Source organism: Bubalus bubalis, chromosome 24 (assembly GCF_019923935.1).
Source record: "Bubalus bubalis isolate 160015118507 breed Murrah chromosome 24, NDDB_SH_1, whole genome shotgun sequence".
Lineage (NCBI taxonomy): Eukaryota > Metazoa > Chordata > Mammalia > Artiodactyla > Bovidae > Bubalus > Bubalus bubalis.
Window position 1 is genome coordinate 31,604,984 of NC_059180.1, and position 26,269 is coordinate 31,631,252.

At 42.7% G+C, this 26,269-nt stretch overlaps 2 protein-coding genes across 4 annotated transcripts in view; one reads left to right on the top strand and one right to left on the bottom strand.

Annotated features, from left to right (window-relative positions):
- TNFRSF17 (TNF receptor superfamily member 17) overlaps window positions 1-26,269 on the bottom strand; it is a 138,091-nt gene that overhangs the window by 68,977 nt on the left and 42,845 nt on the right. The window contains exons 3-5 of one of the 3 annotated variants that reach the window (XR_006548251.1): window positions 15,258-15,389; window positions 12,103-12,320; window positions 10,276-10,627 (exon numbers count right to left, since the gene is read on the bottom strand). The gene's annotated coding sequence lies outside the window, so the exon portion shown is untranslated. The other 2 variants (XR_006548252.1, XR_006548250.1) reach the window with 2 other exon arrangements.
- GSPT1 (G1 to S phase transition 1) overlaps window positions 26,229-26,269 on the top strand; it is a 29,655-nt gene continuing 29,614 nt past the window's right edge. The window contains exon 1 of the mRNA XM_006073625.3: window positions 26,229-26,266. The gene's annotated coding sequence lies outside the window, so the exon portion shown is untranslated. The remainder of the gene's footprint in view (window positions 26,267-26,269) is intronic.

Below are 26,269 nucleotides of genomic sequence, written 5' to 3' on the forward strand. Positions count from 1 at the left end.
ACAGAACTGGATACCCTGATGCATAAAGAAGAGACATTTTCCAAAGAACATGAGCAAATGGCAAAAAAAAAAAAAAACCACTTTAAAAATGTTTAACATCACTAATCATTAGAGAAATGCAAATCAAAACTGCAGTGAGATACCACTCCAAACCCATTAGGATGGCTACTATAAAAAAAAACAAAAAACAGAAAACAAAAAATGTTGATGAGGATATGGAGTGGAGGAACTGGAATTCTTATGCAGTATTGGTGGGAATATAACATGGTGCAGCCACTGTGGAAAACAGTATGGTGACTCCTCAAAAATATTAACTTAGAAGTATTCTATGATTCTTTGGTGGCTCAGTGGTAAAGAATCTGCCTGCAATGCAGGAGATGTGGGTTCCATCTTTGGGTTGGGAAGATCCTCTGAAGGAGGAAATGGCAACCCACTCCAATATTCTTGCCAGGAAAAATTTCAGGGACAAAGGAGCCTGGCAGGCTACAGTCTGTGGGGCCAAAAAGAGTCAGACATGACTGAACATAACAACAACTAAATGATTCATCAATTACACTTCTGGGTATATACACAAAAGAATTGAAAGCAGGGACTTGAACAGATATCTGTACACCAATGTTAATAGCAAAAGCCAAATGTTCACTCACAATAGACAAAGGTGAAAACAACCCAAAGGCCCACTGATGGATAAATGGATAAGCCAAACATGGAAACACACAAAGTGGAATATTGTTCAGCCTCGAAAAGGAAGGACATGCTGACACTTGCTACAGTGTGGATGAATCTAGAGGACATTCTGCTAAGTGAAGTAAGCCGAACACAAAAAAGATAAATATTTTATAAGTCCCATGTTCGTTTTCCTGTATAGCAGAGATCTGCTTATCAAACCAGCACAGGATTCCAGTCATCTCAGCAGTGACAGTTTTCTAGGTACATAAGTGAACTGACACTTTTCTCTCTATACTAGGTTCTCAATATTTTCATATTTATGATCAGTTTTTGAGTCTGATAACCTCTGAATGATTTGAAAAAAATACACAAAGCCAACTCACTAGACCCTGGACCATCAGGACCATATGAAGGCATAGCTACCCTCCGAGGCTGACAGGGCACCCCTGGAATTCAACAAAAGGTGTGATATGAAAAAGGCAAACAGGTCTCAGCATAAGTGCCATGGCACCTTGCTTATCCATAAATAATGTTGAGATGAAATGTTGCAAGTAAATCCAACTAAGTAATTTAAAATGCATATAGAGAGGGGACTTCCCTGGTGGTTCAGTGGTTAAGACTCTGTGCTTCCAATGCAGGGGGCATGGGTTCGACCCCTGGTCAGGGAAGTTCCACGTGCCATGAGGTCAAAAAATAGATAAATAAAACCTTTATTAACTTTTTAAAAATGGTTTGAAACATTATAATGGAACTTAGAAATGCCTTGGATCTCCTTATCTCAGGCACGGTCACCATAAAACGATTAAGGGTGAGGGATACAAGAGAGAGAGAAATAGAAGACAAACACACCTTTCTTCCCTCCCCAAAGCCTTTCCAGTAACTTCCCTCAACCATCCAAGCCATCTGCAAGTTCTGAGATGTCACAATATCACCCTTGACTTAAACTCCCAGCTATCTCATATGAATTACAGCAAGCGCATTTTATCCTCTGATATCACCACTCCCATCAGGCTCTGTAACTTAAGACTCCAGGAGGACTCCTATAGCCTTTCCAGCTTCTCTTGATGCCCCACCCTTCTCAAATTGTAAACATTTTTGAAGCAGCAGTGCCTTAGCACAAAGTGTTGAACATGTTTTAAATTCTATAAAATGATACACTGTATCTCCACAGAACTGTCAGGGTGAAGAAAAGCAGTACTGCAACAGTTACAAACATATCATATGCAGCATTTATTCAGACAAATAGAGATCTAGCTAGGTGTCATTTTAAAGCTCAGCTATTTATGCTTTTGGCAGGTAGTTGAAAGCAGAATGCATTTATAGCTCAGAAATGTAAAAAAAATAACCCAACAGTACATCGCCAATGGTCGGTGTATCAGGGTTAGCTCTGGGATTCTGGGTCAGTTATTTCACTTGTTTGAGGGGATAACCCATCCCCACAGAGAGGTTGTGGGGATTAAACATGTAAGCGCCACACCAAGCAAGGCATCTGACTCATAAACACAGCCCACTCAATGGACGCTGTATAGTCAAAGCTATGGTTTTCCCAGTAGTCACGTATGGATATGAGAATTGGACCATAAAGAAGGCTGAGCACCGAAGAATTGATGCCTTCGAATTGTAGTGCTAGAGAAGATTCTTGAGAGTCCCCTGGACAGCAAAGAGATCAAACCAGTCAGTCCCACAGGAAATCAACCCTGCATATTCATTGAAAGGACTGATGCTGAAGCTGAAGCTCCAACACTTTGGCCACCTGATGGGAAGAGCCAACTCCTTAGAAAAGATGCTGATGCTGGGAAAGATAGAGGGCAAGAGGAGAAGGGGCAACAGAGGATGAGATGGTTGGATGGCATCATCCATTCAATGGACATGTGTTTGAGCAAACTCTGGGAGATAGTGAAGGACAGGAAAGGCTGGAATGCTGCACTCCATGGGGTCACAAACAGTCATACACGACTGAGTGACTGAACAACAACAACAGTGGATGCTATTTTTATGACGATTGATCCCCCTACCTTTGGACCACATTCTTGGTGTCTGGTAAACACTCAGAAGTCTGTCCCCACAGGGTCCATCCCTGGCCACGTAAGCAACACAGAAAAGGCTATTTCTGGATGAGTCCCACACTGGCATGCCTGGATGCTCTCTGCCTTCATCTCTTCCATGGTCATCCATCAGTGGACTCTTGCAGCTCCTGAACCCCTCTCCTGAGTGCAAATAGACTGAACTTTTCACTCGTTTCTTCATTAATGGGACACATTGAATGCCTGTTAGGCACAGGGGAGACAGCCCTGATATGGAAGCTGAGGTTGCAGCTCTCAGAGCACCTCCACTGCTGAGGCTCATAGATGAGCAGTAATCAACAAGAAGACACAGACACGGGACAATTTCAGGCAGTCTGTGTCCCTATCTCCTCCTGAGGAGGACTCTTGCTTATAATGTGACAGCAGAACCAAGACAGAAGATGGTCTTTCTCCAACAAGCTTGGTGAGTCGGGGAATCCAAAAGGAACAGTTGAAGTGTACAGAGAAGCCCGTGATGGAGAGAGGCAGGAGACGCAGTTGGAGAAGTGACGTTGAGGGTGGGTTGGTCCCAAAGTCCACACAGATCCTGGGCCATCACCTTTATAAAACTCAGATCTTCCTCGAGACAAGGGGCTTCTTTCCGGCCACCCCCATGGTCCTACCCTCAGCCTCTAGATGGGTACTCCCAAGAAGCTCTGCTGGTCCCTCCCCACTCTTCATCCTGCCAGCCAAGGCCCTGCTGTCTAACTTGGGCATGCTAACAAGTAGAAAGTTCTTCCTCATGTGTAATCTAAGTACGTCTGGCAACAATTCAAATTCATTTCCTGTTGTCTTAAGTAATCATTCGGGGTAGTTACCATCACAATCCTTAACATATTACAATGACCACTTTCAGAGCACAAGCAATATGCTAAGAGCTTTAAGGGAAAAGGCTCAGAGAGGTTAAGGAACTTGTCCAAAGTCAAACAGTTAAATGTAGTGGGAAGATTCAGACTCAGACCTTTCTAACTCCAAGCTGGAATCTTTATTATGTTCTACTTTTCTCTCCTGGCTCATCTCAAACATACAGACTCTCAACACTTCTCTTTACAGATGGTCACAAATAAGCTGATTCATCTCTATATAAATGACTAGCTGGTTTATCAAGGTATGGGGACACACCTTGCCCTGTACAGAGTGAATCGAGAGTCAGTCTCTACACATGCTACTGTATATAAAATAGATAACCAGTGAGGACCCACTGTATAAGCACAAGGAACTTTACTCGATATCTTGTAATAACTGATAATGGAAGAGAATATTTAAAAAAAGAATATATATAAACTAAATCAGGGCTTCCCTAGTGGCTCAGATGGTTAAAGAATCTGCCTGCAATTCAGGAGACCTGGGTTTGATCCCTGGGTCGGAAAGATCTCCTGGAGAGGGAAATGGCAACCTACCCCAGTATTCTTGCCTGTAGAATTTCATGGACAAGAGGAGCCTGGCGGGCTACAGTCCGTGGAGTTGCAAAGAGTCGAACACGACTGAATACTAACACTTTCACTTTTTTTAAAAATAACTAAACCACTTCGCTGTATATCTGAAATTAACACAACATTGTAAATCAACTATATTTCAACAGAAATAAATGAGTCAGTCTCTATGGCTTCTTTTTTAATTCAACCTTGAATTTAATATTTATTTATTTATTTGGCTGTGCCAGATCTTAGTTGTGGCATGCAGGATCTTTAATCTTCATTGTGGCATGTGGGATCTTTTTAGTTGCAGCAAGAAAACTCTTATTTGTGGCATGCAGGGTCTAGTTCCCTGACCAGGGATCAAATCTGGGCCCCCTGCATTGGGAGCTCCTAGTCTTAGCCACTGGACCCCCAGGAAGGTGCTTCTATCGCTTATTCTTATTTGCAAAGTTTGCAGTCAGCAAGAGTGGGTTCAGTGTATAATCAATGGCACATTAATATTTTTAAAATTTTGAAAATTGTAGGTGTGAAATAACATTTGTTAAATGAATGGTTAGACAGGAAGGATCACATTCTGTTAGTTTGACTGAGGGGACAAATGTCCTGGCATCTGTCAGGCGGTAGCCATACCCTTGTGTTTTTCATGCTGTATCGACTTTGGCTGGACATATTCTGCTACCCATCAATAATTAGATCACTTTAAATAAATAGAAACTTATTCTGCTTATTATTTGGAGAAGGCGATGGCACCCCACTCCACTACTCTTGCCTGGAAAATCTCACAGGTGGAGGAGCCTGGTAGGCTGCAGTCCATGGGGTCGCTAAGAGTCGGACCCGGCTGAGCGACTTCACTTTCACTTTTCACTTTCATGCACTGGAGAAGGAAATGGCAACCCACTCCAGTGTTCTTGCCTGGAGAATCCCAGGGACAGCGGAGCCTGGTGGGCTGCCGTCTATGGGGTCGCACAGAGTTGAACACGTCTGAAGCAACTTAGCAGCAGCAGCAGCTGCTTATTATTGGACCATGCACTTCCCTTCCCCAAAGCCTTTTGTAACTGAATTATGCATGTCATGCTGAGTTTATGTTGAGGATCATTTCCTCTGGTGAACTCCTATCTATCTGTCAGAGCTCAGCTAAGGGGTCACCTCCTCAGAGAAGCCTTCTGGGTATTCTCCTAATGAAGGTACTTATTCCCTACTCTGCCTTCCCCTTAAATCTTGTAGAGAACATGTTCATTAAAACAAAAGTAACTATAGGAGGTAATAAATGTTAAATTGTTTGTGGTGATCATTTCACAATGTATATCAAATCATCATATTGTTACTTTAAATATATTCCAGTTTTATTTGTCAATTGTACTTCAATAAAGATGAAAAAAATAAAATCCCAATAAGCAGCTAGAAAATCACCTTGCATGGATTTCCGCTGCTGCTGCTCGGTCACTTCAGCCGTGTCCTACAGTTTGCCACTCCATGGATTGTAGTCTGCCAAGCTCCTCTGTCCTTGGGATTCTCCAGGCAAGAATATTGGAATGGGTTACCATGCCCTCCTCTAGGGGAACTTCCCCACTCAGGGATTGAACCTGCATCTCCTGTGTCTCCTGCACTGCAGGTAGATTCTTTATTGGCTATGCAACCAGGGAAGCCCTGCATAGATTTCTACTGTTGCACAAATTAGATGTTTAAAAATTACAAAGTGTTTCAAACACAAAAAGTTACAGAGAAATAACTTAGCAGACACCTGCATACCCATCTTTTAGAGTTAAATAAAAACATTTTGCAATATTTGTGTCAGATATCTTTTTGAAACAACTAACTAACTAGTTATGCTGCTACTGCTGCTGCTGCTAAGTCACTTCAGTCGTGTCCGACTCTGTGCGACCCCATAGACGGCAGCCCACAGGCTCCCCCGTCCCTGGGATTCTCCAGGCAAGAACACTGGAGTGGGTTGCCATTTCCTTCTCCAATGCATGAAAGTGAAGAGGGAAAGTGAAGTCACTCAGTCGTCTCTGACTCTTCCCGACCCCAAGGATTGCAGCCCACCAGGCTCCTCCATCCATGGGATTTTCCAGGCAAGAGTACTGAAGTTACATTAAAGATGTCAATATAAGAAATAAAAAACTTAAAGTGGTCCACTTTTAAGAAAAGCTAGCTCTGGGTCACAGCTTGCTGATGTAATAATAGCTGATAGTCCTAAGAAAACTGGAAAGTCCAGGCAAACAAAGGGAGGGCGGGATGCCTAGGATTTTCGCACAGGTTCATTCTATTGGTGAATTCAAAACCTAAGAATGGGATTAGGGTTTTGTGCGGGTTCATCCTATTGGTGAATTCAAAATGTAAGAACAGAAATAGGTGTGTAGGAAAAGAGGAAACAAGATGTAAGGCAGGGGCCAGCCCATAAAGAGGGAGGCAACAAACCTAGGCAATATCCAGGAAGATTGTTCACCCATAGTGCCCAGCCAATGAGGAACTAGGGGAGGGACTTGTGTGCTAGGGATAAGGTGCTCAGTGTAACAACCCTGGGTGAGCCTGCCCACCAGACACCGATCTTGCAAGACCATCACTAAAGAATCCCTTCTGGCTGCAGCTTGTTTCTCCAAGTCCATTCTTTGAGTTTAGGCCAGTGAGCATTGTTCTTGCATTACTAATAATCATCAAATCAGATCAGATCAGTCGCTCAGTAGTGTCCGACTCTTTGCGACCCCGTGAATCGCAGGACGCCAGGCCTCCCTGTCCATCACCAACTCCCGGAGTTCATTAGACTCACGTCCATCAAGTCAGTGATGCCATCCAGCCATCTCATCCTCTGTCGTCCCCTTCTCCTCTTGCCCCCAATCCCTCCCAGCATCACAGTCTTTTCCAATGAGTCAACTCTTCCCATGAGGTGGCCAAAGTACTGGAGTTTCAGCTTTAGCATCATTCCTTCCAAAGAAATCCCAGGGCTGATCTCCTTCAGAATGGACTGGTTGGATCTCCTTGCAGTCCAAGGGACTCTCAAGAGTCTTCTCCAACACCACAGTTCAAAAGCATCAATTCTTCAGCTCTCAGCCTTCTTCACAGTCCAACTCTCACATCCATACATGACCACAGGAAAAACCATAGCCTTGACTAGCCGGACCTTTGTTGGCAAAGTAATGTCTCTGCTTTTGAATATGCTATCTAGGTTGGTCATAACTTTCCTTCCAAGGAGTAAGCGTCTTTTAATTTCATGGCTGCAGTCACCATCTGCAGCGATTTTGGAGGCCAGAAAAATAAAGTGTGACACTGTTTCCACTGTTTCCCCATCTATTTCCCATGAAGTGATGGGACCAGATGCCATGATCTTCGTTTTCTGAATGTTGAGCTTTAAGCCAACTTTTTCACTCTCCACTTTCATTTTCATCAAGAGGCTTCTTAGTTCCTCTTCACTTTCTGCCATAAGGGTGGTGTCATCTGCATATCTGAGGTTATTGATATTTCTCCCCGCAATCTTGATTCCAGCTTGTGTTTCTTCCAGTCCAGCGTTTCTCATGATGTACTCTGCATAGAAGTTAAATAAACAGGGTGACAATATACAGCCTTAACGTACTCCTTTCCCTATTTGGAACCAGTCTCTTGTTCCATGTCCAGTTCTAACTGTTGCTTCCTGACCTGCATACAGATTTCTCAAGAGGCAGATCAGGTGGTCTGGTATTCCCATCTCTTTCAGAATTTTCCACAGTTTATTGTGATCCACACAGTCAAAGGCTTTGGCATAGTCAATAAAGCAGAAATAGATGTTTTTCTGGAACTCTCTTGCTTTTTCCATGATCCAGCAGATGTTGGCAATTTGATCTCTGGTTCCTCTGTCTTTTCTAAAACCAACTTGAACATCAGGAAGTTCACGGTTCACATGTTGCTGAAGCCTGGCTTGGAGAATTTTGAGCATTACTTTACTAGCGTGTGAGATGAGTGCAATTGTGCGGTAGTTTGAGCATTCTTTGGCATTGCCTTTCTTTGGGATTGGAATGAAAACTGACCTTTTCCAGTCCTGTGGCCACTGCTGAGTTTTCCAAATTTGCTGGCATATTGAGTGCAGCACTTTCACAGCATTGTCTTTCAGGATTTGGAATAGCTCCACTGGAATTCCATCACCTCCACTAGCTTTGTTCGTAGCAATGCTTTCTAAGGCCCACTTGACTTCACATTCCAGGATGTCTGGCTCTAGGTCAGTGAGCACGCAATCGTGATTATCTGGGTCGTGAAGATCTTTTTTGTACAGTTCTTCTGTGTATTCTTGCCATCTCTTCTTAATATCTTCTGCTTCTGTTAGGTCCATACCATTTCTGTCCTCTATCGAGCCCATCTTTGCATGAAATATTCCTTTGGTATCTCTGATTTTCTTGAAGGGATCCCTAGTCTTTCCCATTCTGCTGTTTTCCTCTATTTCTTTGCATTGATCACTGAAGAAGGCTTTCTTATCTCTTCTTGCTATTCTTTGGAACTCTGCATTCAGATGTTTATATCTTTCCTTTTCTCCTTTGGTTTTCGCTTCTCTTCTTTTCACAGCTATTCGTAAGACCTCCCCAGACAGCCATTTTGCTTTTTTGCATTTCTTTTCCATGGGGATGGTCTTGATCCCTGTCTCCTGTACAATGTCATGAACCTCATTCCATAGTTCATCAGGCACTCTATCTATCAGATCTAGGCCCTTAAATCTATTTCTCACTTTCACTGTATAATCATAAGGGATTTGATTTAGGTCATAGCTGAATGATCTAGTGGTTTTCCCTACTTTCTTCAATTTAAGTCTGAATTTGGCAATAAGGAGTTCATGGTCTGAGCCACAGTCAGCTCCTGGTCTTGTTTTTGCTGACTGTACAGAGCTTCTCCATCTTTGGCTGCAAAGAATATAATCAGTCTGATTTCGGTGTTGACCATCTGGTGATGTCCACGTATAGAGTCTTCTCTTGTGTTGTTGGAAGAGGGTGTTTGCTATGACCAGTGCATTTTCTTGGCAAAACTCTATTAGTCTTTGCCCTGCTTCATTCCGTATTCCAAGGCCAAATTTGCCTGTTACTCCAGGTGTTTCTTGACTTCCTACTACTGCATTCCAGTCCCCTATAATGAAAAGGACATCTTTTTTGGGTGTTAGTTCTAAAAGGTCTTGTAGGTCTTCATAGAACTGTTCAACTTCAGCTTCTTCAGCATTACTGGTTGGGGCATAGACTTGGATTACTGTGATAGTGAATGGTTTGCCTTGGAAACGAACAGAGATCATTCTGTCGTTTTTGAGATTGCATCCAAGTACTGCATTTCGGACTCTTTTGTTGACCATGATGGCCACTCCATTTCTTCTGAGGGATTCCTGCCCGCAGTAGTAGATATAATGGTCATCTGAGTTAAATTCACCCATTCCAGTCCATTTCAGTTCGCTGATTCCTAGAATGTCGATGTTCACTCTTGCCATCTCTTGTTTGACCACTTCCAATTTGCCTTGATTCATGGACCTGACATTCCAGGTTCCTATGCAATATTGCTCTTTACAGCATCGGACCTTGCTTCTATCACCAGTCACATCCACAGCTGGGTATTCTTTTTGCTTTGGCTCCATCCATTCATTCTTTTTGGAGTTATTTCTCCACTGATCTCCAGTAGCATATTGGGCACCTACTGACCTGGGGAGTTTCTCTTTCAGTATCCTATCATTTTGCCTTTTCATACTGTTCATGGGGTTCTCAAGGCAAGAATACTGAAGTGGTTTGCCATTCCCTTCTCCAGTGGACCACATTCTGTCAGATCTCTCCACCATGACCCACCCGTCTTGGGTGGCCCCACAGGGCATGGCTTAGTTTCATTGAGTTAGACAAGGCTGTGGTCCTAGTGTGATTAGATTGACTAGTTTTCTGTGAGTATGGTTTCAGTGTGTCTGCCCTCTGATGCCCTCTTGCAACACCTACCGTCTTACTTGGGTTTCTCTTACCTTGGGCGTCGGGTATCTCTTCATGGCTGCTCCAGCAAAGCGCAGCCAATGCTCCTTACCTTGGACGAGGGGTATTTCCTCACTGCCGCCCTTCCTGACCTTCAACGTGGGATAGCTCCTCTAGGCCCTCCTGTGCCCGCACAGCCGGCGTGGGGTTGGTCCTCCCGGCCACCGCCCCTGGCCTCAGGCGTGAGGTTGGTCCTCCCGGCCACCACCCCTGGCCTCGGGCGTCGGGGTGTGGGGTAGCTCCTCCCTCCCGCCGCCCCTGGCCTCTGGCTTAAAAGGGCGTAGGGTATCTCCTCCCGGCTGCATGCAGCCCCTGACCTCGGACGCGGGGTAACTCCTCTTGTCGCCGCCCCTGACCTCGGACGCTGGGTATCTCCTCTCCGCCGTCCCCCCTGACCTCAGACGTAGGGTAGCTCCTCTCAGCCGTTCCTGCGCCGTCGCAGTCTGGCACTCTCGGCCAGGCTTCTGCCCTTGACCTAGGACGTGGGGTAGCTCCTCTCGGCCGCTCTTAGCGCACCCGTCGCAGCCGCCTGCGCTTAATAATCATAAGATCCAGCAATTTCACTTATGGGTATATACCCAAAAGAACCGAAAGCCAGGACTCAAAAATTCTTGTATTCTAATGTTCATAGCAGCATTATTCACAACAGCCAAAAAGTGGAAACCACCAAGAGGCCATCAATGGATGAATGGATAAACAAAATATGGTATAAACCTATGATGGAATATTATTCAGCCTTACAAAGGAATCAGATTCTGATACAACATGGATAAACCTTGAAAATGTGCCAAGTGAAAAATTAGCCAGAAAAAAGGGACAGCTACTGTATGATTCCACATATGAGGTACTTAGTACAGGCAAATTAATAGAGATAGAAAATAAAATAGAGGTTACCAGGGGCTAGGAGAGGGGAGTTATTGTTTACAAAGTTTCTGTCAGGGATGATGGAAAAGTTATAGGGATGGATGGTGGTGATGGTTGCAGAAGAATGTGGATGTACTTAGTGCCATGGAACTAAAAGTGACTTAGGGACTTCCCTGGTGATCCAGTGGCTAAGATTCTGAGCTCCCAATCAGGGGTCGTGGGTTTAAACTCTGGTAAGGGAACTAGATCCCACATGCTGCAACTAAAAATCCTGAATGCCGCAACTAAGGCCTGGAGCAGCCAAATACATAAATATATTTTTTTAATAAAAGTGATTAAAATGGTAAATTGTGTTCGTTCAGTTCAGGTAAATTGTGTTACATATATTTTACCCCGATTCTTTAAAAAATAGACATATAAAGCTAGTTATTTTTGTTAATAAAATAGCATTGCTATTATTATATGTTTGTTATAATATATACATGATTTCATAGGCTAGCTGTGAAGTTTAAAACTACTGAACCAAGTTGGAGTTTTCCTTTTCCCACCTACAACATACCTTTCCCAGTAAGAGGTCTGTAGAAATGTTGGGAGGGGGTTGGGGAGTGGCGACCCTGGAATGAAAGGCACAGGGCTCTTAGGTGTCAAACCTCACCAACATTATGTTCATACCTCAGGAATCACGAACCCTTATTTCTGCAGAATGAATCAACTTTTCATCTGAGTCAGCTGATTACTATCAGACTTTCTCTCAGCTCTCCAACATGGGTCTTTCACATTCATAAAGGGGATGTAATGAGACAATCGTTAGCACTGAGACAGCTATTTCAAATGTAAATCAATAAGCCAGTGGAACCTGGGGACTGCTGCTATATAGACACCTTTCAATGGCCCCGCTCTGATAACACAGGGAGAATTGGGCTTTGCCGGTTGAGGAACCAGGCAGCTTCTAGGGTGGTCCTGGTGGCTTCATTCTACTACAGGGAGACAAACCCATTTAAAGGGACTCCAGGGGTTCAGCAGTCATTAAACTTCCTGGATTTCGGACATGGAAGGCCCCAGGATTTAACTGACCAAGAGCTCTGAAAACAAGCATTTGCTTCAGGTGAATGGGAAAAGTGACATACAAAGTTTACTCACAGAAGCATCCCTCTGAATTCTGGAGAAACCAGAGCAACAGGTTTTTGTAGCAGTTCATCGAAAGGCGGATAATACACAGGAGCAGAGAGGAAGCCAATTTCACGACAAGAACAAATTTCAGGTTGATTGATTAAGATGGAGTTCTCAGTCTCAAAGTCGTAATCTCCTTGGCATCACCAAGTTTTAACAATATTGTAAGCAGGTACGGCAGGGAGTCCCTGGAGAAAGAGGACCAGGCAGGGCTTTTGTCGATTGAAAAAAAAATATTAGTCACAACCTGTAAATAGAGAGTCATTTTATTTGGTGGAAATGTTAAGGACTCGAGTCTGGGAGACAGTATCTCAGGCAATCCCCCGAGAGAGCTGACTCTGAGGAGGTGGGGTAGGAGCCAGGCTACACACAAGTTTGCAGCAAGGGGCAGGAAATCTGAATATCAAAAGATTAACAAAACTGAAGAGAATTAGTGATCTTCTGTGTATAGGAATATGCAAGTGTCCAGTCTTGCTGAAATCATTTCTTTTATATGCATCTAGCTATCTGATAGATAGAGTGCCTGATGAACTATGGAATGAGGTTCGTGACATTGTACAGGAGACAGGGATCAAGACCATTCCCATAGAAAAGAAATGCAAAAAAGCAAAATGGCTGTCTGGGGAGGCCTTACAAATAGCTGTGAAAAGAAGAGAAGCGAAAACCAAAGGAGAAAAGGAAAGATATAAACATCTGAATGCAGAGTTCCAAAGAATAGCAAGAAGAGATATGAAAGCCTTCTTCAGTGATCAATGCAAAGAAATAGAGGAAAACAACAGAATGGGAAAGACTAGGGATCCCTTCAAGAAAATCAGAGATACCAAAGGAATATTTCATGCAAAGATGGGCTCGATAGAGGACAGAAATGGTATGGACCTAACAGAAGCAGAAGATATTAAGAAGAGATGGCAAGAATACACAGAAGAACTGTACAAAAAAGATCTTCACGACCCAGATAATCATGATGGTGTGATCACTGACCTAGAGCCAGACATCCTGGAATGTGAAGTCAAGTGGGCCTTAGAAAGCATCACTACGAACAAAGCTAGTGGAGGTGATGGAATTCCAGTGGAGCTATTCCAAATCCTGAAAGACAATGCTGTGAAAGTGCTGCACTCAATATGCCAGCAAATTTGGAAAACTCAGCAGTGGCCACAGGACTGGAAAAGGTCAGTTTTCATTCCAATCCCAAAGAAAGGCAATGCCAAAGAATGCTCAAACTACCGCACAATTGCACTCATCTCACACGCTAGTAAAGTAATGCTCAAAATTCTCCAAGCCAGGCTTCAGCAATAAGTGAACCGTGAACTTCCTGATGTTCAAGCTTGTTTTAGAAAAGACAGAGGAACCAGAGATCAAATTGCCCACATCCGCTGGATCATGGAAAAAGCAAGAGAGTTCCAGAAAAAACATCTATTTCTGCTTTATTGACTATGCCAAAGCCTTTGACTGTGTGGATCACAATAAACTGTGGAAAATTCTGAAAGAGATGGGAATACCAGACCACCTGATCTGCCTCTTGAGAAAGCTGTATGCAGGTCAGGAAGCAACAGTTAGAACTGGACATGGAACAAGAGACTGGTTCCAAATAGGGAAAGGAGTACGTTAAGGCTGTATATTGTCACCCTGTTTATTTAACTTCTATGCAGAGTACACCATGAGAAACGCTGGACTGGAAGAAGCACAAGCTGGAATCAAGATTGCCAGGAGAAATATCAATAACCTCAGATATGCAGATGACACCACCCTTATGGCAGAAAGTGAAGAGGAACTCAAAAGCCTCTTGATGAAAGTGAAAGTGGAGGGTGAAAAAGTTGGCTTAAAGCTCAACATTCAGAAAACGAAGATCATGGCATCCGATCCCACCACTTCATGGGAAATAGATGGGGAAACAGTGGAAACAGTGTCACACTTTATTTTCTTGGGCTCCAAAATCACTGCAGATGGTGACTGCAGCCATGAAATTAAAAGACACTTACTCCTTGGAAGGAAAGTTATGACCAACCTAGATAGCATATTCAAAAGCAGAGACATTACTTTGCCAACAAAGGTCCGGCTAGTCAAGGCTATGGTTTTTCCTGTGGTCATGTATGGATGTGAGAGTTGGACTGTGAAGAAGGCTGAGAGCTGAAGAATTGATGCTTTTGAACTGTGGTGTTGGAGAAGACTCTTGAGAGTCCCTTGGACTGCAAGGAGATCCAACCAATCCATTCTGAAGATCAGCCCTGGGATTTCTTTGGAAGGAATGATGCTAAAGCTGAAACTCCAGTACTTTGGCCACCTCATGGGAAGAGTTGACTCATTGGAAAAGACTGTGATGCTGGGAGGGATTGGGGGCAGGAGGAGAAGGGGACGACAGAGGATGAGATGGTGGGATGGCATCACTGACTCGATGGACGTGAGTCTGAGTGAACTCCGGGAGTTGGTGATGGATAGGGAGGCCTGGAGTGCTGCAATTCATGGGGTTGCAAAGTGTTGGACACGACTGAGTGACTGATCTGATCTGATCTGGGGCCAAAGTTGCTTTCTTGATTCTTCACATCTTCGTTCCTTGGTTACCAGTAGAGCATAGAGCAGGAGACATTTCACAATTTCTTGACATAAAAGAAGCCATTTTTGGCCTAAGCCATGTTGTGATGCAAGTCTGGCCTTCAGGCTTGCCCTTGAACGGGCTCTCAGAAATGTGGGAGCACAGGAACAAAGGACAAGCAGTCAGGAAACCATAGTTCAGCGATAAGACAGGGTCCTAGTTCTTCCTCAAGGGAGGAACAATCTGATAATAGACTTTGAGTTCTGCAGTAATTCGGGTGGAGAACGGAATGGTGATGTGGACCCTCGTGACTTTGATCAGCTAAAGCTTGGACTCCGTTGACCCTGGCCCCAATTCCGTCCTGAATTCTTCTCTGCTCAAGCCCCTTCATGAATATGCATAAACCATTACCGTAAAACTTTCCCAATTTAGTTGTTCAGGGAGACGTTGCTTAGAGAAAGATGCCCGGTATCTTCTTTACTTGTGGCAGGTAATAAATCTTTCGGCTTGATACCTACCCAGAGGCAAGCCCAGTTTTTCAGGTAATAATATCACCATCATCATCATCATCTGTAGTAATTCAATTTTCTCTTACCTTTATATCTTGCACAGTGCAATCTTGTTTATGTATTTGTGACTCATTGAGAGCCCTTTTCTCTGCTTCTTTTCTGTTTGATGTCAGCTCTTAGGTAACTTCATTCCAATGGGGCATTTTCATTGATCTAGACTTTAAAAAACAAAGAAATATCATTAAATTTGGTGACAGTGTGTCACAACTGAGAATAGACTAAAAACCTCTGAACAGGACCCTGTAAATGGGCGAACTGTACGGCTTGTGAATTAAATCTCAATAAGCTGTTACAAACAAACACAACACATAAAATGAGAAAGTCTAGCCAAAGTGCAGAACCAATAAATTTATCACAGTGTTTGTTGCCAATTTTGACAAAATGTTTGCTGGGTGAGGAAATTAAAACAAGCCATGTATTTTCTGTTCATTATTGCTATCTGGTTCCAAATTTCTATCAATAAGTCAGAGTTGACTGTACTTAGCAAAAACAAAATGCTGGCGGGGGTAGGGGCAGGGATAAATTAGGAGTTTGGGATTAACATATACACACTACTATATATAAAATAGATAATAAAGGATCTACTGCACAGGGAACTAACTATACTAAGTATTTTGTAATAACCCAAAGGGAAAAGAATCTGAAAATATATATATATAGATAGATAGATACACACGTACACACACTTGAAACTGACACATATTTGTAAATCAACTATACTTCAATTTGGGGCTTCCCTCATAGCTCAGTTGGTAAATTATCTGCCTGCAATGCAGGAGACCCGGGTTCGATTTCTGGGTTGGGAAGATCTCCTGGAGAAGGAAAGGGCAACCCACTCCAGTATTCTTGCCTGGAGAATCCCATGGACAGAGGAGCCTGACAGGCTACAGTCCATGGGATCGCAAGAGTCAGACACGACTTAGCGACTAAATCACCACCACCACAATACTTCAATTTAAAAAAATTTTTAGGAGGTGAATCCCTGGCCTTCCAGTGCTTAGGACTCCGAGGTTCCACTGCAGGTGGCATGAGTTCTATCCCTGGCTGGAGAACTAAGATCCCACATGCTGCCGGGTGCTGCTGAAAAACAAATTTTTTTTTAAAGAATGAAAACAACTAGACCAGTAGTTCTCAAGCCTGGCCTCACACGGAAGCCTTTCGTGGAATGTACTTAAAAAGAATCAGTGTCCATGTTCCTACCCCAGACCAAGAATATCAGAATCTAGATATGGGTTGGATTTAAAGTTTCCCCAGGTAATTTTCATATGCAACCAACAGTGCAAGCCACTAATTTAAGAGATCCATTTTCCACAGTGAGATTCCACTTCACACTCATGAGGGTGATTATTATTTAAAATAACAAAACCAGGGTTTCCCTGGTGGTTCAGTGGTAAAGAATCTACCTGTCAATACAAGAGACACAGGTTTGATTCCTGATCCAGGAAGATCCCACATGCTCAGGAACAGCTTAGCCTATGCACCACAACTATTGAGCCTGTGCTCTAGAGCCCCGGAGCTGCAACTACTGAAGCCCATGTGCCTACGAGCCCACATTCTGCAGCAGGAGAAGCCACCACAATGAGAAGCCCGCACACCGCAACTAGAGAGTAGCCTCCACTCTCTGCAACTAGAGAAAGCCCCGTAGGCAGAAACAAAAACCCAGCACAGCCAATAAATAAAAAGAAAATAACAAAGCAAAAACAGAAAACTACAAGTGTTGGTGAGGATATGGAAAAACTGGAGCCCTTGTGAATTACTGGTGAAAATGTAAAATGGCACAGCCACTGTGGAAAAAAAGCATAGCAGTTCTTCAAAAAATTAAACATAGAATTACCATATGATTCTGCAATTCTACTTCTACATATATACATAAAAGAACTGAAAGCAGGAACTTGAGCAGATATTTGTACACTCATATCCAAAACAGCATTATTCACAATAGCCCACAGAAGGGAGCAACCCCAGTACCTACCAACTGATGGATAAACAAAATGTAGTATATGGAGACAATGAAATATTATTCTACCTTAAAGAGGAAATTCTGAAAAGGAAATAAATTTTAATATATTCTAAACATGAATGAAACTGGAGGACATTATGCTAAATTAAGTACAGTATTGGTCACTATAGGGTTCTAAGAGGTATCTGTGTGCGTGTGTGTATGTGTGTGTGCTCAGTCATGTCTGACTCTTTGCCACCCAATGGACTGTAGCCCCCCCAGGCTCCTCTGTCCATGGAATTCTCCATACAAGAATACTGGAGTGGGTTGCCACTTCCTTTTCCAGGGGATCATCCCGACCCAGGAATAGGACCTGGGTCTCCTGCATTACAGGCAGGTTCTTTCCCTTCTGAGCCACCAGGGAAACCTATGAGACATCTAAAGTGTTCAAAATCATAGACACAGAAAGCAGAATGGTGGCTGCCAAGGGCTGGGGGAGGGGAGGATGGGGAGTTACTGTTTAATGGATACAGAGTCTCAGATTGGAAAGAGGAAGAAGTTCTGGAGATGGATGGGGGTGTTGACTGCACAACAGCATGAAGGTACTTAATGGCACTGAAATGTACACTTACAAATGGCTGAAGTGGTACATTTTTTATGTTATCTCTATTTTACAATAAAAACAGAGAGATCTCCTTTTCAAGAATGGGAAGGTGATCCGAATTCTGGCCAGTGACATGGGAGGAGATATCTCATAGACAGCGTCTGAAAAAAGTTTCCTCATTCCTAGAAGAGGGCTGCAGGGTGAGATGCTCTCTCTTACTTCTCTGGGCGCATCTGGAACTCTCTCTTATCTGGAACCCTGCAGCCATCTTGGGGCCAGCCAGAGACTGAAGCCACCACCCAAGGCAGCAGACAGATGGAAAGATGTAGGTCACTGGTGATGTCATTAAGCTCCCAAACCAATGGAATAAGAAGTCAGTCCTATCTTAGGGTTTATAGTTAAGTAAGAAAACACATTTCTTAAAGTTAAATTTACTTTGAGTTGAAATTTCTATAACTGGTTCTGAAAGGATCCTGACACTTGTATAATTATTGTTGGTATAACAAAAAATTGGAAATAACCTAAAAGTTTAGGGAAATGGGTGAATTTAAAAAAAGATGTATAAACATAGATGGAGTTATTATATAGAAGTTAAAGATAAACACATGAAGTGAAAGACAGATTTTGCATATTATACGTAAATTCTAAATACAGTGTATTTTTCATTGACTTATACGTATATATATATATCTTTAAATAGATGGCTCTCATAGGGCTTCCCTGATAGCTCAGTTGGTAAAGAATCTGCCTTCAATGCAAGAGACCCCAGTTCGATTCCTGGGTCGGGAAGATCTGCTGGAGGAGGCATAGGCTACCCACTCCAGTGTTCTTGGGCTTCCCTTGAGGCTCAGCTGGTAACGAATCCACCTGCAATGTGGGACACCTGGGTTTGATCCCTGGGTTGGGAAGATCCCCCAGAGATGGAAAAGGCTACCTACTCCAGTATTCTGGCCTGGAGAATTCCATGGGCTATACAGTCACATGTATATGTATCAGTCAGTTCAGTTGCTCAGTCATGTCCGACTCTTTGCAATCCCATGGACTGCAGCATGCCGGGCCTCCCTGTCCATCACCAACTCCCAGAGTTTACTCAAACTCATGTCCTTTGAGTTGGTGATGCCAAACAATCATTTCATCCTCTGCTGTCCCCTTCTCCTTTCACCTTCAATCTTTCCCAGCATCAGGGTCTTTTCCAATGAGTCAGCTCTTCGCATCAGGTAGCCAAAGTATTGGAGTTTCAGCTTCAGCCTCAATACTTCCAATGAACATTCAGGACTGATTTCCTTTAGGATGGACTGGTTGGATCTCTTTGCAGTCCAAGGGACTCTCAAGAGTCTTCTCCAACACCACAGTTCAAAAGCATCAATTCTTCGGTGCTCAGCTTTCTTTATAGTCCAACTCTCACATCCATATATGACTACTGGAAAAACCATTGCCTTGACTAGACGGACCTTTGTTGGCAAAGTAATGTCTCTGCTTTTTAATATGCTGTCTAGGTTGGTCATAACTTTCCTTCCAAGGAGTAAGCTTCTTTTTATTTCATGGCTGCAGTCACCATCTGCAGTGATTTTGGAGTCCAAAAAAATAAAGTCTGACACTGTTTCCACTGTTTCCCCATCTATTTGCCATGAAGTGATGGAACCAGATGACATGATCTTCATTTTCTGAATGCTGAGCTTTAAGCCAACTTTTTCACTCTCCACTTTCACTTTCATCAAGAGGCCCTTTAGTTCTTCTTTACTTTCTGCCATAAGGGTGGTGTCATCTGCATATCTGAGGTTATTGATATTTCTCCTGGCAATCTTGATTCCAGCTTGTGCTTCATCCAGCCCAGCATTGCTCATGATGTACTCTTCCTATAAATTAAATAAGCAGGGTGACAATATACAGCCTTGATGTACTCCTTTTCCTATTTGGAACCAGTCTCTTGTTCCGTGTCCAGTTCTAACTGTTGCTTCCTGACCCGCATACAGATTTCTCAAGAGGCAGGTCAGGTGGTCTGGTATTCCCATCTCTTTCAGAATTTTCCACAGTTTATTGTGATCCACACAGTCAAATGCCAATTGACTACTGGCATAGTCAGTAAAGCAGAAATAGATGTTTTTCTGGAACTCGCTTGCTTTTTCCATGATCCAGCGGATGTTGGCAATTTGATCTCTGGTTCCTCTGCCTTTTCTGAAACCAGCTTGAACACCCGGAAGTTCATGGTTCACATACATATATGTATCAGCAATACATATATGTATATGTCACAAAGAGACGGACACAACTGAGTGACTTTCACTTTCAAATATATAATGGTGGTTGCCTTTTTGGAGGGATAGAATGGGACAGAAGTGGGAGTTAAGAGGTAGCATATACACTGGAATGTTCTATTTCTGATTTTAAAACATGAAACAAGATGATGATATTTTAAAAATTGACAATACTGGGATTGTATGTAGGTATGTGTATGCTTATGATTCTTTGTACTTTTCTATATTTACAAAATCTTCAAAGATTAAAAAAAAAGCTTCCCTAATGCTACCCCTGGCCCAAACAAAATTAATTAAGAAGGACAGAAAAAAAATCTTTTGGTAAAGACTAGGGAACTTTAGCTAATGTCTGTAAAATTACAGGTGGGCTCTAAGAGTTCAGAATATATGGGGTGTTTTTTGTTGTTGTTATATAAGAGGTTTTTCATCTGTTTTTGTGGTGCCACACGGCATTCAGAATCTTAGTTCCCCAACCAGGGATGGAACCTGTGCCTCCTGCACTGGAAGCATGGAGTCTTAACCACTGGACCATCAGTGAAATCCCAGTATGATAGTCTTTAACCTTTTAACTTTTTATTTTGAAGTAACCATAGGCTTATAAGAATTTGCAAAAACATTACAAAAGGTCCAATGTACCGCAACCCCTTACATAACTATAGTACACTATCAAAACCAGGAAACCGTCATTGCCACAGTACAATTAAGTAGCCTCGACACCTTACTGGGACTTTCCCTATTTAACCTTTCTTTTCTTTTTAATGTCTTTAAGTTACAAAAGCAATTTGCTCATCGACAAATTAATGGATAAATAAGAAGTGGTACATCCACATAATGGAATAGTACTCTATCATAAAAAGGGATAAAATACCAATACATACTACAACAAGGAGATCAAACCAGTCAACCCTAAAGGAAAACAACCCTGAATACTCACTCAAGGAAGGACTTATGCTGAAGCTGGAGCTCCAATACTTTGGCTACCTGATGTGAAGAGCTGACTCATCAGAAAAGGCACTGACACTGGGAAAGACTGAAGGCAAAAGCGGAGGATGAGATGGTTAGGTAGCATCACCAACTCAATGGACATGAATCTGAGCAAACTCTGGGAGACAGTGAAGGACAGACAAGCCTGGTATGCTGCAGTCTACAGGGTCCCAAAAAGTTGGACACAACTGAGCGACTAAACAACAACATACTACAACATGGATGAATTTTGAAAATACTTTGCTAAGTGAAAGAAGTCGGACACAAAAGGTTATATATTGTATGATTCCATTTATATGAAATGACCAGACTAGGCAAATCCTAGAGATAGAAAGGAGATTGGTGAGTTTCAGGGGCAGTGGGGAGAGGAGATGGGGAGCAGGATCCTATGGGAATAAGGATTATTCTCACAACAGTTATGGGTTTCCTTATGCCATGATCAAATGTTTTGGAACTAGACAAAGGAGGTGGTTGTACAACACTGTAAGCTCACTAAATACCGCTGAATTGCTTACTTATTTTAAATGGTCAATTTTATGCTATGTGAATTTCATCTTACTAAAAAAAGTTTTTTAAAGCAATTTGCTTGTTGTATGAAAATCTAAACATAAAGTAAAAAATTATAATTTCTTTTCCCAGCTGCTCATCTCCATGTCCAATCCCATCCCATAAATATACCTTCCTTTAACTGTTTATTTTTTTAATTTTTGTTTATTTTTTTAAGTTAACAAGGGAAGTCTTACAGGGAGGAGGTCTTTTATTTTTATTTTTTTATAATTGCATTGTATTTCTTTTTGGGTGTCCTGGGTCTTCGCTGCTGCACTAGACTTTCTCTAGCAATAGAGACTGGGGTCTACCCTCTGGTTGCTGTGCCCAGGCTTCTCATGGCAGTGATTTCTCTTGTTGTGGAACACAGGCTTTGGAGTGCACAGGCTTCGTAATTGTGGCATATGGGCTGAGTAGTTGCAGTTCTCAGACTCTCTTGAGCACAGGCTCAGTAGTTGGGGTACACGGGCTTAGCTGCTTTGCAGTATGTGAGATCTTGATCAGGGATCGAACCCATGTTTCCTGCAACGAAAGGTGGCTTCTTTACACTGAGCCACCAAGGAAGCCTTCCTTAACTGTTTATATATATATATATAAAACTCTCCAAACTTTAAAAAGCTTTATAGTATCCAGAGAGATACATATGTTTCCTTCTCTCCTGGAGGCTTACTGAGGACTTTATACCCACGTGAGCCAGGTGATGTTGTAGGTGATGGGAAACTCAATGGTGAACAAGACAGGCTGGAGGAATTAATTTTCTAGTAGGAGATGGGCAGTAAGCTTGGGAATGAATGTGATTTTCAGTTGTGGTAAATGCTCTGAAAAAATAAAAGTGGGAAAGATGGTAGAGAGTGATGCAGGTTGGTGGAGGGCCAGGGTGGCTAGTAGAGGTCTCTGAAATGAATGACGGCATCTGAAATGAGTAAAGACAGTTAGGGAGGTGAAGATCTAGGGAAAGAGAATTCAAGACAAAGGAAATAAAGCTAGACATCTTGGGATTTCCCTGGCAATCCAATGGCTAAGACTCCACCCTCGCAATGCAGAGGGCCCAGGTTCCATCCCTGGTCAGGGAACTGGATCCCACATGCTGCAGCTTAGAGCTCACATGACACAGCTAAAGATCCCAAATGTTGCAACTAAGACCTGGCACAACCAAATACATAAAAAAAAAAAAAAATACTGAAAGAAGCTAGGTATCTTTACAGAAATAAGACTGTATATACTAGGCACAGTGATCCACTACATATTTATACACATATTAGATATCTCACTTTCCCCCTTCTTTTTTTAAAATTATTTATTTTTAAATTTTATTTTATTTAACTTAACAATATTGTATTGGTTTTGCCATATATCAAAATGAATCTGCCACAGGTATACATGTGTTCCCCATCCTGAACCCTCCTCCCTCCTCCCTCCCCGTACCATCCCTCTGGGTCATCCCAGTGCACCAGCCCCAAGCATCCAGTATCATGCATCGAACCTGGACTGGTGACTCGTTTCATATATGATATTATACATATTTCAATGCCATTCTCCCAAATCATCCCACCCTCTCCCTCTCCCACAGAGTCCAAAAGACTGTTCTATACATCAGTGTCTCTTTTGCTGTCTCGTATACAGGGTTATTGTTACCATCTTTCTAAATTCCATATATATGTGTTAGTATACTGTATTGGTGTTTTTCTTTCTGGTTTACTTCACTCTGTATAATAGGCTCCAGTTTCATCCACCTCATTAGAACGGATTCAAATGTATTCTTTTTAATGGCTGAATAATACTCCATTGTGTATATGTACCACAGCTTTCTTATCCCCCCTTCTTTACCATATACTATACGTGTATTTCCAAGTTGGCCTCATAGCTACATGTTATTCCATAATAGTGATACATCATATTCATTACACATGTACTTCCAAGTTGGCCTCATAGCTAAATGTTATCTCATAATATTGATACACCATCACTTACTTAGGGGCTTCCCAAGTGGCGCTGGTGGTAAAGAACCTGCCTGCCAATGCAGGAGACACATGAGATCTGGGTTCAATTCTTGGGTCAGGAAGATCCCCTGGAGAAGAAAATGGCAACTCCACTCTAGTATTCTTGTCTGGAGAATCCCATAGACAGAAGAGCCTGGTGGGCTACAGTCCATAGGGCCGCAAAGAGTCGGACATGAATAAGGTGACTTAGCACGTGCTACATACATCACTTACTTAACTATTTCTCTGTTCATGGACATTTAGGTTGTTAACAGTTTGGAGCTATTTCCATATTCCAATTCCAGGGCCCTTAGGGTGATTCCTCTTGTTGTCAACTAACGTTGTGTGTGCATCACAGGGACTACCAGGTTGTCTTTGGAAAACTAACTCTTAAAGTTGAAAATCCTTTGTCTCAATAGCCCCAATGAGTGTAAAAGGGCAGTATTGTCCCAGATTCCCTACTGATTCCCCCATTCATTCATCTAACACTTATTAAGCATGTTTCCTATGCCAGGAATTATACTGAGCATTATAAATACAAAGAAGATGAACAAAAGATTCTAACCTCAAATTGCTCAGTTATCAAGACACTGTAAATCAATTATATCTCATTTAAAAAGAGAAGGAAAAAAAAGCTTCTTCCTTTTCTGCTTGGAGCAGTATCTCTACCCAGGCAGGTTAAGGCTTTTGAAAACCAACAGAGTGGATTCTTTCCTGAATAATTATCCTATTCAGGGACATCAATGACATAATGACATCAACTTTTCTAAGCTAGGAAAAATACACCAAAGAAACTCTGCTGATGTAATTAGGTGTGAAGAACTAACCTATCAGAGTGATCACCCAGTGCCCTCAGGGTGATTCCTCTTGAAGTGTGGTATCTGATGACATGGGGTTGGAGAAGGACACTGTGGTTCACTATTTGAGTCAGCTGCTTGTGTTGACATTTTCTTAGGAGGAGGTTGGGGAGAGCAAATCTTGACTGTGAGAGCACTTTAGGCACTTTATTTTGGATACATTGTATTTTCTTCTTCTCTTGACTCTGATTCAACAGCAAAGGTGGCCTCCTATATATAAAAGAAGGTCTGGTTTTTATACCAATCATTGATAAATTCTCTGTAAACCTGAGGACAATCCATTTAACACCAAGTTTAAAGCGGAACATATAAGATTCAGTGGGGTCTTCAGAGAACTATATTAATAGGCTGTAACCGGAACTTTGCATTCATGAGAGGAATAAATCCTAACATCTGTTAGGGGGGTGGAGGTGGAATTTAGGTCCAGAAAATTTCAGGGAACATGAACCACAGACCTGTCCAGAAGCTTAAATCCAGCCTCGTGATAATTGAGATTTCTGGTTTCTTTACATTTATAGGGTTCAACTTCCCAAGTGTTATGTGTTAAAGAAACAATGCAACCAGCAAATTTGCTAATTTCATATTAAACACAATTTCAAACCACTTTAGAGTAGTAGTTGTTCTCAAAGATAACTGACAGCTTTGCTTTTGATTTGTCTCATTAGGCTGGGTCCTCTTTTTATCCTTAAAACAGACATTTAAAATTAAAATTAGTATCTAGATTTGGGATCTTCACATAAGGTTCTTAAGAAACATTCTGTGTTCCCGCTTCTACGCCGTAATTTCTATTGAGCTAGTCAGTTGCACTCTGTCTAGACTTCTTGGAGAAAAATATCAACAATATGTTTTTCTCGGTCTTGGGCTCCGCAAGGGAGAATTACAGGAAAACTTAACAGGTACTTTCCTACTTCAAGCAGTTGGATCTATATATTTATCTTTTTTTTTTCCTTTTCCTATGTTTACCAAACAGTAACTGGCAGCAGTCAATAAAGTACTTCGGGAAAACCTGAGCAAATTCGGCCATTCAAAATAAAACCACTTCACTGGAAGGTGTACAATGAAGCACAAAAATAACCCTGTTAGGTGGGACTAGCTGGTTACATCATGGAATATGGTAATCCTCTATTTAATTTACAAAGCCCTTGGCCGAGAGGAGGAAGGGATGGAAAAGTCTGAGTGAAGGCTTTAAATGACTAGTCCTACAGACAATGAGTCACTGTAAGTTTCCAGTTAATAATCCCCTCTGCCGGGCTGGGCTTTATGACCCACAAAGCAGTTTAAGTGGTAATGGCTCACAGTTTTATGGTTTCTTCTACCAAATGAATACAGAAAATGAAAGACGCCCTGAATTGTCTTTGAAATGTAGGGCAAATTTTGACTGGGGGCAGGGAGGAGGAAGGTGGAATGAAAGAGAACGAGGTAAGATGCCTGTGAGGCAGGGAACGGAGAGGGCTGGTGAAACGAGAAGGGAACGATTTTCAGGAGTTGAAGGCTTTTCTCTCCACCTTGGAACTGCTGTCCATTTTCCCGCATTCTGTGCACAACAGCACGGAAAAGGCCACCCCCGCGACCTAAGGAGCTCGCGTTCCGCCGCCCCGCGCCGAGTCGCGCCAGGGTTCGCTCCCACCCCCGCCCCCACTCGGTGACAGGTGGGGCAGCCGTGAGGCAACCAGACCTCCGCCTCCTCGCGCTGCCTGCCGGGAGCCGGCGCCGCTTCCGGTTGCTCTCGGCCCCGAACTCCGACTCCCGTCGGCCCCCGGGAAAACCGCAGCGGGGTCGCGCGGGCGCTGCCGGAACTCGTAGTTTCTCCTTCTGCCGCGCTTCATAAGCGGAAACGGGGTCGCCCGGGGCCGAGAACTACCGAGGCGAAGGTA